The 12406-nt window shown below is 41.3% G+C and overlaps 1 protein-coding gene and 1 non-coding gene across 5 annotated transcripts in view; both read left to right on the forward strand.

The window, feature by feature from the left end:
- Positions 1 to 12406, forward strand: part of CA5B (carbonic anhydrase 5B) — a 110117-nt gene that overhangs the window by 32970 nt on the left and 64741 nt on the right. The window lies entirely within an intron of this gene.
- LOC112131163 (small nucleolar RNA SNORA7) lies at positions 7730 to 7869 on the forward strand. The gene has a single exon (XR_002913302.1). It is a non-coding gene; the product is annotated as a small nucleolar RNA SNORA7 (small nucleolar RNA).

The following is a 12406-nucleotide window of genomic DNA, read 5'->3' on the forward strand; positions in this document are numbered from 1 at the left end:
TACATAGATGTATTTTAGCAAGAGCTAAGCGGTTATTGAAAAAGTTGCCTATGCACTATAAATTAAACTACAGATAATGACATAAAGCACTGGATAAATTACAAGTTCTGATTGGCATCATTGATAATGACATAACAGCTAGAAATATACTTTGAAAATAGTGAGATATATTCAAATGCAAGATATTGGCACCTGCCAGGTACAGTGGCTCATGCCTGTAATCCCAACACTTTGGGAGGCTGAGGCAGGAGGATTGCTTGAGCCCAGCAGCTTGAGACCAGCCTGGGCAACACAGTGAGACCCTATCTCTACAAAAAAAAAATTTTTTAAACTAGCTGGATGTGATGGCATGCACCCATAGTCCCAGCTACTCGGGAGGCTGAGGCAGGAGGATTGCTCAGATCCAGGAGGTTGAAGCTATAGTGAGCCATGATTGCACCACTGCACTCCAGCCTGGGTGACAGAATAAGACCCTGTCTGAAAAAAAAAATTTTTTTGAAGACGTTGGCACTCGTATGTTGTAAGAATAGTCTTAGTAATTATTCAAAATTTTAAAAACTTGGCTTTTTTCTAGATGCCGAATGCACTGTCCATTGCATGACAGAGCCAAAACTTAGCTTTTTTCTATATTCACATGTTTCATATGTTTGTTATTATGCCATCCACTATACTAATGCCTTAAGTAGCACCATTTGTGTCGTTTTTTACAGGATTGGCGTTAGGAAAACAGGTGAATAGTTTTACTTGCTTAGGGTCTTTAATGGAAGAATACTAAACATCCCTCCTACATGATGGTGCTGCCGAGAGTAGTAAAATCTCAGATTTTAAGAAAACAAAAAAGTTACCTTGGGCTCAATAAATAGCAGTCATAAAAGTATACCTGTAGAGACGTGTTTCTATTTTGTTCACATACATGCAGTTGAACTAGGAATTAATAAGCCCACTTCCCACAGTAGCAATGTTGTGGGAAGGGGGCCAGGGGAAAGCCTAGCCCTGCTCTGAAGGCAGCAAAGGCTGTATATGAAGATGGAGACACACTCTGGGCTGGCACTTCCTACTTGCTTGGATGATGCTTTCAGAAACTAACTGATGTCTTGGCCTCCCCAAGAGTAAGAAACCGAGGTCCAACAAGAGCTAACACCCAGGCAACAGGGAGCTGCTTCTACTCTGGCCATTGTGTGCCAAATCCACCATGGGAGCATCCTCTTGTGGGACTGAGGCGAAAAAGAGAAAGAAATTGGGGGCGGGGGTGGGTGGGACACTGTTTTCTTGCATCCACTGCACCTCAATAGACAGGCCGCTGGTTTAAGCGTCAGGATGTTAAACATGCTTCATTCACTCACAACTATTTACTAAGAGCTAACCTTGATTAGCCAGTATGGTTAGGGATATGGTTAGGAAAAGAGTTCCTACTACAGCGGCCTTTAGATTCCGTGCCCCATCCCATGCAGGAATTTAGTGATGCTAAGACTCTTGAAAACCAAGACCTGAGTCTTGAGCCCACCAGAGCATTAAATACCAAAGTGGAAGCCAGTAACCCCCACGGTGGCAGAATTTGCACATAGTTCCATGCCCTGTGTGAGAATAAACCCAGGACATGGGGAGGACAAAGAGCTTCTAGATATCACATGGCTTGTCTGCATTCTTTGTCAGGAGGGTCTCTAATCCCTGCCCTGATTTAAACTTCATGGCCTCCAAGCAAAGAGCACCTATTTTAATTTGATCAGTTGCAGGGTCACTAGGGAGACTGTCAAATACTTTGTCCATCAGCAACAAATAGATTTCTTTGTGCCCTGGGACATGAGAACATGAGACCCAAGTCTTTCCTGTGCAGTGAGCCCCTGTATTCCTGAAGCTTGGCCCATGTGGGCCATTCAGTAAGTGATTGTGAAATGAGTGGATGGATGACAAAAGGTTAACATCTCACTGTTTCTGGAATTTTTCCCCAAGAGACCCTGTCAAACATTTAGTTGCGTAGGAGCTGCATTAATAAGGGAGGGAAGAAGGAAGAGAGATAACTTCCTTGAAACTTCCCCTACCCGGATACAAATATTCAGAGACACATTATAACAAAAACTATAGTGAAAGAAGAATCCTGAATATACTGTAGATTGAGGTAGCCAAAAGGAATTGTAAACATAAAGAGAGAAAATTTGTGCTAAAAGAGGTCACATGAAGAACACAGCTCAGTAGTTAACTTCTTTAGCTATAAAAGGATAGACATTTCTTCTCATTATAAATTTTGTACTAGTGACTTCATGGTCTTTCTTCCAAATGTCACTACATTGAATGTCCTCCAAGATTTTCAGAGAATGAAAAATTAACCAACAAGCACTTATTCAGCTGGACATGTCTTTAATAAACAAACCAAAGTACCATTAGTGTAACTAAATAGAAATCCTGCATTTTCAAGGTGTTAAATATAGATGGGTCTGATAAATTCACTTTAGTAATCATTTTGACCAGTGTTTTTACCGAGAAATTATATTAACTCAGACACAAGTGTCTTCTTTAAGCAAATCACGAAAAAGAGGTAAAAGTGTTTACTCCCCTTCCTCAAGTGTGGGAAGCCCTGGTCTGAAGGTTTCTCTAAGAATTGGCTCCACTGCCATTTTTCATCAATGGCGCTAGACAGGGCCAACTGCCTCCAAAGAGTAGTAAGAATTGGGCTCCTGTTTCTGGAAATCAAAAGAACTAAATAGGCACTGGGCTGCTGTTTAACAAGCACAAGACTGTTAATCCCCTTACCGTGGATACAACAGTACATTGTTCCTTTTTAGATCACAAGATTCGTCCTTGAATAATTAGATAGAGGAAGAAATCCATTATATATCCTACACCATTTAACTCAGAAAAAGAAAGCCATGCCTGAGCTAGACCTCTACCTCTCTTGCTAAAAATGATAAATTATCTAAAGGCCGATATTTGAGTAAACTAAGCAGATGAATTTCCCAGTTGACCTGAGAAATAGTCAGGGGCTGTAGATAAATAAGAGAAGGAAGGAGAGAGAAAATTTCCCAGTTGACCTGGGAAATGGAGTAAACTTTATAGCTTCCTTAGAAATTACTTTCAGCATTGTAAAATCCTTGTGACATCGTTTTAGTAGATCTGGCCTAAATCTTATCATAATTAGTTGAAACACCCAGTTTTTCAACCAACAACTGCAGAGTTGACATTTCCTGTGTAAGTCCCAAGAAAACCTCAAATAGAATAACCTGTAGATACTAGAGCATTCTTCTACCAACGAAGTTTTTTCATCTACCATTCTACTTTTATTTTTTATTTTATTTTATTTTTTTGAGACCGAGTCTCACTCTTGTCACCCAGGCTGGAGTGCAGAGGTGCGATCTTGGCTTGCTGCAACCTCAGCCTCCCAGGTTCAGGCGATTCTCCTGCCTCAGCCTCTTGAGTAGCTGGGATTACAGGCACGTGCCACCATGCCCAGCCAATTTATATATTTTTAGTAGAGACGGGGTTTCTCTGTGTTGGCCAGGCTGGTCTCAAACTCCTGACATCAGGTGATCCGCCCGCCTTGGCCTCCCAAAGTGCTGGGATTACAGACAGGAGCCACCGCACCTGGCCTATCTTCCGTTCTACTTTTAAGGAAAACCAGCAAATAACAAGAAAACCATTTAATATAGATTTGTAAATAATCACTTCAAAAGAAGTACCTTGTTGCTGTCACATTTAGTCCATCTTCATATAATTCTTATCTGGGCCAGTTTCTTGGGCATGGGACATGTGCAGTTACACAAGCCTGTGCTCTTAAGAGGGTCTTACCCATAGTTTAATGTTCTGCTGTTGTAGTCTTGAAATTCTTAATGATTTAACAAGGGGTCCTCCATTTTCATTTTGCACTGGGCCCTGTAAATTACATAGCCCATCCTGGTTTCTACAACTATAGAATAGCACAATGGGAATTCCATACGGATTAGTAATATGTGACACTTACGGCTTTTTCTATACGCTTCCAAGTACTTCATATAAATTACTTCATTTCATTCAATGGTAAAATTGATAGATGCTTAACTTTTAATGAAAGACAAAGTCAGATTCACTCTAAGGACTAAAAAATGTATATAACATTACATTTTAAAGATTTTCAAAAACATAACTTGTCGTGGAAATGAATTATTGTCATGAGATATCCCCCACTAGACGGACTTCCTGTAGGATCACGGGCCCTGGTCTTCTGTAGGGACGGGCAAGCTTTTCTGAAGGGCCAGGTGCTAAGTGTTTCAGGCTTTGTCTGTTAGGACTACCCAACTCTGCTGTTCTAGCGAGAACACAGCCTGTGAGCAATAGATACTCAAATGACCAAGCCTCTATTCCAATGACACTTGGTGTGTGGACACTGAAATTGGAATTGCAGATAATTTTCAGGCATCACAAATCTTTTTCATTTTCCAACTATTTAAAAATGTAAAAGTCATTGTTAGCTTGTGAGCTGTATAAAAAGCAGGCAATAGGCTGGATTTGGCCCACAGGCCGTGGTTTGCTGACTGCTGATCTTAGCCCTCATTTGACTCTCAGTGCTCAGCACGTAGCAGGCTTTCAGTAGAGGTCACTTAATCCTGTGGCTCCAGCCACAGCAGTGTAGTTCCACGGCTGGCCTCATGGACAGCAGTGAAGGAAGAGGTTGATGTTGCTCACACTGTTCTCTTTGGGCACTCTGTCAGCTCCTTCTTCCTCACCTCTTGACAGCATCTGGGGCAGATGGTGTGGCTTTCCTGTCACTTCCGGCTGCTAAGGCATCCAGGCCAGTCTAACCAAAACTGCCTTCCTGCCTCTCACCTACAGCTGCTCTCCTTCCAGCAGTTCTGGCCAGAGCAGGGACCTGAGTGGCGGGCTCCAGCCATTTCCTCCGGGCTCCACTCCCTCCCTGCCTGTGTCCCCATCCCCCATGCTTCATTCTCCTCACTTAGGGACAGGAAAGCAAAATGATGGGGGTGTGAGATAGACAAGGAAAGGCCAAATTCTTCTTCCTGGACCAGGGTCCTTGCGGTTCCCCCTGCTGTGAGGGGTCCTCTGTGGTGGTAGTCTAGGTGCTCTCCACTCAGAATGCTCCTGTGGGGCCTTCAAGGGCCCCTCCAGGGACCTCTGCACTGCATCTTCCCCTGACATGGGTGACATGCTCCGACTGACTTCCTCCACCCCACCTCAGCTCTGCATCCAGGGGTATATACCTCCAGCCTCACTCGCTGCCTTGTCTTGCCCTGTCTCACTTAAGGACATGGGCCTAACAGGCAATGACTCCATCCTGTTCCCTTCCAAAGCCTCTGCTTGGCCCCAGGAATATATCAAGTGCAGACTACTCAGAAAACTGCCCTCTCTCCCCCCAGTCACAGGCGCTCAAGCCAACCTTCCACCATGAAACTTCTCCAGCTACGAGGCAGCTGCTAGCTTCAGAGTATCTTCAAGTTTTCTGAAATATTCACGGAACAAGGAATAAGAAAAAAATAAACAGCCAGTGTCCGAGACCCCTAAATCCATCTTTGGAAAGGATAATTCTACTGTGTTAGTTTCCTATGGCTGCCATAACAAATACCACAGACTAGATGGCTTAAACAGCAGAAGTTAATTTTCTCATAGTCTAGAAGCTGGAAGTCCAAGAGCAAGGTATCAGCAGAGTTGGTTTTTTCTGAAGCCTCTCTTTTTGCCCTGTAATAGCTGTTCTCTCCCTGTCTTCATGTAGTCTTTTTTTGTGCACATCTGTGTCCTAACCTCCTCTTCTTTTAAAGACAAAAGTCAGATTGGATTAAGGCTCACCCTCATGACCTCATTTTCCCTTAATTACCTTTTTGAAGACCCTATCTCCAAATACAGTCACATTTTAAGGTACTGGGGTTTGGAACTTCAACATATGAATTTGGGAGGGTAGAGGACAAGATTCAGTTTATAACAGCTACCCTCCAGAATTTTTAATTCACTCAGTCTCACTTTGGAACCAAAAGACCTCTGGAAGGCAGATTTAAAAGCTAACCCATTTGCCAAGCTACTGGTGTTTTCCATCCACCCACCACACTGGAGAGAGGTAGTCTCTTTGCAAAGTTATTTTCAATCCCATCTTGCATTATGTGGTGCCCTTTCCGATAGGAAAAGGCTGTTCATGTAGGAGTGCAGCTTCCTTTATGTCAGTGCATGTGGAATCCAGCCCAGCACCTGAATTGCATCTTAAACACATCCTGCTTCATTAAGCGGCCCTCATCACTCATCGCCTTGACAGCCAGTATTGCTATAACTCATACTGCCTGGCAGCAAGATCAGCATGTCCCTCCATGCAGGGCACCTGGCCAAGAACCAGCTCTTCCTGCCTGGAACATTTTTCCCCTGGCAGGCTCCTTTTTGTTAATCCAGTCCCAGCTTAAATGGCACTTCCTCACAAAGGCCTTTTCCTGACCACCCAAGATAAAGAAGTCCCCACCATCCCACCCCACCATATCATATCATTATCAAGGTAGTTAGTAGTTCTTTTCCTTTGTAACGTGTTTACCATCAATTTCTCCATTGGTCTACAGATGCCATGAAGAGCATTTCCTAAGGACACTCAAGTTGTCACTTGGGTGTTCCAATTTTGGCTTGGGAAATTTTGTGCACCGTGGGCCTAACAACAGCCATCATTTATGTCACTGTGACCTATGCAGTTGGCTGCTACTTTTTCATGCAACTACACACAAGTGAAGGTGCAAGTATGTAGACAGTGGTGGCCCCAGGGGATGGTTTGGGGAGAATTTAGCCCATGATAAGTTCCATCAGTACTTCTCTCATAGGCACTCCATATAAATGTGAGATCTCAGTGAAAGGAGAGCTTGCTGCCAAAATGTAGTTTCAACACAAGTCCCGTATAATCTCTCCACCCATCAACAAAGAAAATCTGAAGCCACCACTCTCTGTAAGGGTAGGCATTCTCATTGACTACTGAAAACTAGAAGGAATGTTTCATATATCATTAATGGCTATTTTGCTCATAGGATGGATTTTTTATTTTATTTTTTTTTTTAGACAGGGTTTTTCTATGTCACCCAGGCTGGAGTGCAGTGATATGATCATAGGTCACTGCTGCCTTGAACTCCTGGACTCAAGTGATTCTTCCTACTCAGCCTCCCAAGTAGGTGGGACAACAGGTGCACACCACGGTGCCCAGTTAATTTTTTAAAAATGTTTTGTAGAGACGGGGTCTCACTTTGTACTCAGACTGGTATTGAATTCTTGGTTTCAAGTGATCCTTCCACCTCGGCCTCCCAAAGTGCTGGGATTACAGGTGTGAGCCACTGTGCCCAGCCAGGATGGATTTCAAACTGATTTACATTGCAGTGAAACAAATCCCTTGGGCATGAAGGAAGAACTGGCTTTAGATGTTCCCTTGTACTATCTGTAATAACTTCAGATAGGAAAAGAATAACTTGCTGAAATACAAGTAAAATCCAAATCCTCATTTTGGTGAAGAATTTTAGGATTCTCTTTCCTCAAAGTTACTTTCATAAATATAAGGAAAAATAAATATGAGTTTCACTATCCCCTTGGTCCCTTTCCCTGCTTAAGTAGCAGAAGCACAGAAAGACCTCTAATCTACAAACTTGAAAATCAAGAAAGACTATTGTTGATTAGGAGTTGGTACATGCTGTTCAGATAGGGAAGGCTTATTAACACAATGTAGAAATGATGAATGAGCCTGTTCAAGTGTAGATAACAATGATAAGCTCAGTGCAACAGATAAAAATGAAGATCCTACCTCCCAGGATGGCATCTGGAGAGTGGATAGTATTCTGCCAGCTTTGGAAACTGGATGAAAAGCAAATCTGGCAGAGGTACCCATTTCATTCCCAGCTTGCTCAGTAGCTGGTGATTGGAAGAAACTCTGCAACAGTGTTCAATCCCTGGACAGGAAACCCTCCTTCCATGATTCTTCTTTAACATGGGTCTGAGAAAAAGAGAAATACAATATTTTTTAAAATGAAGATGCTAGCCAACTCTCACCAGAACACATATTTAAATTGTTTTTCAGATCTTGAGGATGATTTAACCTGATCTGTCCTTTCATTGATTCCTCTTAAAACCAAGAGCTTGAGCTGGCTGGGTAGGGGTCCAGTTTTGGTCACAAAAGAAAGCCCCAGGCTATTTAGATCAGAACAGGATTGATGTAGTTCTAGATTGGGTTGGGTATCCTGCAAGTGGAACCAACTTATCCTGGGCAAGTGTGAACAGATTGAAAAGCTTGTTCATTGAAATACATAGCGTACTTCTCCTAGGGCATTCAAAACATTTCAAAGAAAGAGCCTCCGTGCATAAGTGAAATTGAGCGCATATACTAATGAGAAGGTGTACAACTCACAAGAGGATAAGGAAAGAGATAATAGCTCTCAACATATGTATACTCTGCGGCCCAAATTTCTACTCCTAAGTAAATACCCAAGAAAAAGAAAGCATACAGAAAAAACATGTACAAGAATGTCCATAGCATTTTAGCCACCTGTTGTGCATATATCTGACACATAATAGGTGCTCAATAAATGTATAAAATTGAACATATCTTTATATCCCACATATGGTTTCACAGGCCAAGTGACACATACTAGCTGTGTCATCAGTTCATATTTCTAGCATGTACTATAAATACTTTAATAAAAACCATTTTATTAACAATTTCCATTTTAGTCTATTATTGCTTTAATAAAACATTAGAATGAGGTCTTTAGGAATGATTTACTCAAGCTTAAGATAAATATGCAGAAGGGCCCAGCAATAAAGAAAGTGTTATTAGAAAGCAATTTTTTCAAAATGAACACTCAGGTACTTCACTTACCATTTTAGTTCCCAGAGCCGCTCTGTCTCACTCTAAAAGCATTTTCTTGAAAAGGGGTTGGTTTTGATCAACCCAAAAATCTGGCAGCTGTGAAAATCAAAGTTAATGCTATAGAACAGCGTTGTCCAATGGGACAGTCTGTGATGATGGGAATGTTCTGTTTCTGTATATGGCGGCCACTACACATAGATGGCTACTGAGCACTCGAAAGAGTGGCAATAATGACCAAATGTGTCAAACAGAGCCCAGTGATTCCTAATATTTTATGCAACTGGGATGAACAAAAAACAGACCTACAACTGAATGGCTCCAAATTATTTACTGAAAGTTTACCCTCTGTCATTTTAGGTGGTTTAATATTTTCTTTTGAAACTCGTAAAACAGTCACAGGCTCAAATTTCAAGCCTCAACACATCTGCAAATGTAGAGAAATAACAAGTCCTTTAAATCAGAGATGCACTCAACAGAAAACTGGTTTGTTTTTGTTTATGTTTTTTATTTTTGCTTGGAACAGAGCTGGATGCAAAATTAGTTAGGTTTTTTATTGCTGTTTTTTAATATTATTTTTATTGCTTGTTTTGACAGTGGTTATTGTCCAGCCTTTTCTCTTACTGGCCCATGTTAATGTATTTTTAAGTTTCAAGGCTAACTACCTGGTTGACAGAGTTCTGCCTGAATAGCAATTTCTGACCAGGCACAGTGGCTCATGCCTGTAATCCCAACACTTTGGGAGGTGGATCACTTGAGGTCAGGAGTTTCAGACCAGCCTGGCCAACATGGTGAAACCCTGTCTCCACTAAAAACACAAAAATGAGCCCGGCGTGGTGGCGGGTGCCTGTAATCCCAGCTACTTGGGAGGTCGAGGCGGGAGAATTGCTTGAACACGATCTCATCACTGCACTCCAGCCTGGGCCACAGAATGAAACTTCGTCTCTAAATAAATAAAGAAAGAAAGAAAGAAATAAAGAATAGCAGTTACCAGGAAAAGAGGTCACAACATCCTTTTGGAATAGAAAACAAAAGGCAAACAAAAAAGGAAGAAAAACCCACTCTGCACTTAAAGCTGCCTGAACCATTCTGTGACCCAGATTAAAATATCAGAAAAAGAACAAAGCCACCACCTAAAAGGTTTAATGATTAACACCCATCATTTGGGTTAATATTTTCATAGAAGTCACCTGTCTCCTGTCAGTTATTTATGGAAATCTACAGATTCGTTGTTTTTTTCCAGACTCTACCTCAAAAGAATGTTTCCTCTGCTGACTCGAAGTTGGAATCCTTCCCTCACCCCTTCTGCGATTCTCTAGTTAGGTGCATCATGGGAAGAATTGAGTCCTGTCTAGAGGTTTTCTTGACATGCACTTTCCACCTTTTCGGGGCTAGGATACCTGGTTCATAGACAGGCTATCTTCATTCAGGAAACAAACTTGACTCCTTTCTCTCTGGTAAACAAAGGGTGCCCTCCGTGAAGGGCCTCACCTGACTCTCACCACAGCGGGTGAACATCCCAGGAGAGCTTCAGAGCTTCCTCTTACCTACTTGAGGGTAGAGGGTGGGAGAAGGGAGAGGATGGAAAAACTACCTATCGAATACTATGCTTATTATCTGGGTGACAAAATAATCTGTACACCAAACTCCCGTGACACACGATTTACCTATATAACACACTTGCACATGTACCCCTGAACCTAAAATAAAAGTTAAAAAAGAACGCTGAAGTTGCAACAAAACCTCAGAGATGCTCTGAGAATTAAGATAATGAGTGTAAAAGAATCTTTCCCCGGTGGGCATTCCACAGATGCCAGTCGACACCCCGCCCAGAGGTTGATGTCAGGGCTTTCCTCTCTACCATGCTGCCTCTTCATAAATTCAGTCCCCAAATTCCACCCCATTCCTCGAAAATCATGAATGGCAGAATTAGATTGGGTGATCTTGATGTTAAATAGAAATATTGGATTTTCAAAGCAACAACGAGGAAAATATCAACAATGAGACTTCTGCAGCACTTTGAGAAACATCATTTCTCCCTCCTTGCAAGGGTGGTATTTTATTGTAAAGGACCCATGTCCGTCAGCTAAATCCAGCTGAGGAAGCTTTTTCTCTCTCCTTCATCTTGGTTGCAAGGACACGGAGTCAGGAAAAGCTGTACTAAAAGGAGAGGCAGCCACAACTTAGCCCAGCCATCCTAGCAATGTCACTATATTAAGTGCAATGGAAATTTCCAGAAGGAAGAGCTCACCTAGCTAACCCCTGGGAAAAAAAAAAAAAAAAAACCAGACTAGATGAAGTCATCTTGGGAAATGTTAAACTAAGTAAAGTCATGATGGTAAGGAAAAATCAATATACATAGAGATAGAGATCATAACAAAGCATTTTATTTGCATCAAGGAAGAAAGCTATGCTAAGGACATAGTAATCTGCTTCAGCTTTCCTTTAGCCTTACACTTCATAAAAGTATCAAGTGGCTTTCTTTGGCTTTTGCTTAGTCATCTATGTAGCTAGGGTTGAAGACAGTAAAACACTGAGTCTTAGTGTAAGTCATTCATTTGAGAAGACAATCTCTTTTGAATGATGATTTCTTGATGTTTGTTGTATCATCTTTTTAAAAAGAGCAATAGAAATTCTTTTTAGAAAATACAAAGCAGCACAAGGAGAAAAGTAAAAATCACCTGTAATTCCACCAGCGTCAACGAATGACCAATGTTAATATTTTCTAAATATTTGGAACATACCATTCTAAGCCTTGTGTTTTCTTTTGTGCGTATATACATAAATTCTTAAAAACAAAATGAATCATGCTATTATACAGCTTTGTCATCTTCTTTGTTGAACTTAACTGTGTTCTGTTTTTGTTTGTTGTTGTTGTTGTTGTTTTTATAGAGATAGGGTCTTGCTCTGTTGCCCAGGCTGGAGTGCAGTGGCACCATCATAGCTCAGTGCAGCCTCAACCTCCTGGGTTCAAGCAACCCTCCTGCCTCAGCCGCCCTCCGCCCCCCACAATAGCTGGGAGTGCAGGCACATGCCACCATACCCAGCTAATTTTAAATTTTTTTTGAATGGATGGGGTCTTGCTTATATTGCCCAGGCTGGTCCCGAATTCCTGAGCTCAAGCAATCTTCGTGTCTCAGCCTTCTTGATTGCTAGAATTACAGACCTGAGCACTGCATCCGATCCACAGTGTTACTTTGAGTGTATTCCCACATCTTTTAATAACCGTCTAATATTTCATTCATTTTATAGATCTATTATATGCTTTTAAATTTATTTTTTATTTTTTTAAATTACAGCAAGCAATGCTATAATAAATATTCTGGAAACTGACAAATTTTTATTCACTTCTATTAGTATCTTTGGTATAAATTTAAATTTTGGAGTCAAAAAGTATAGAAACATGTAAGGTTTTAGTACGTGTTAATTTCCTTTCAAAAGGATTATGTCAGTGTACAGATTATTTGCTGTATATGAGTGTTCATTTTCCAGGATCCTGCACCATATATTATTGGCTCTCAAAACTCTTTTGGCAAAACAAATGGTATAGCAGTATGTAAATACTGCTTCCATTTGCAATTCTTTGTTTCATAGCACAACTGAACATTTTTATAT

This window comes from Pongo abelii, chromosome X, assembly GCF_028885655.2.
Source record: "Pongo abelii isolate AG06213 chromosome X, NHGRI_mPonAbe1-v2.0_pri, whole genome shotgun sequence".
Lineage (NCBI taxonomy): Eukaryota > Metazoa > Chordata > Mammalia > Primates > Hominidae > Pongo > Pongo abelii.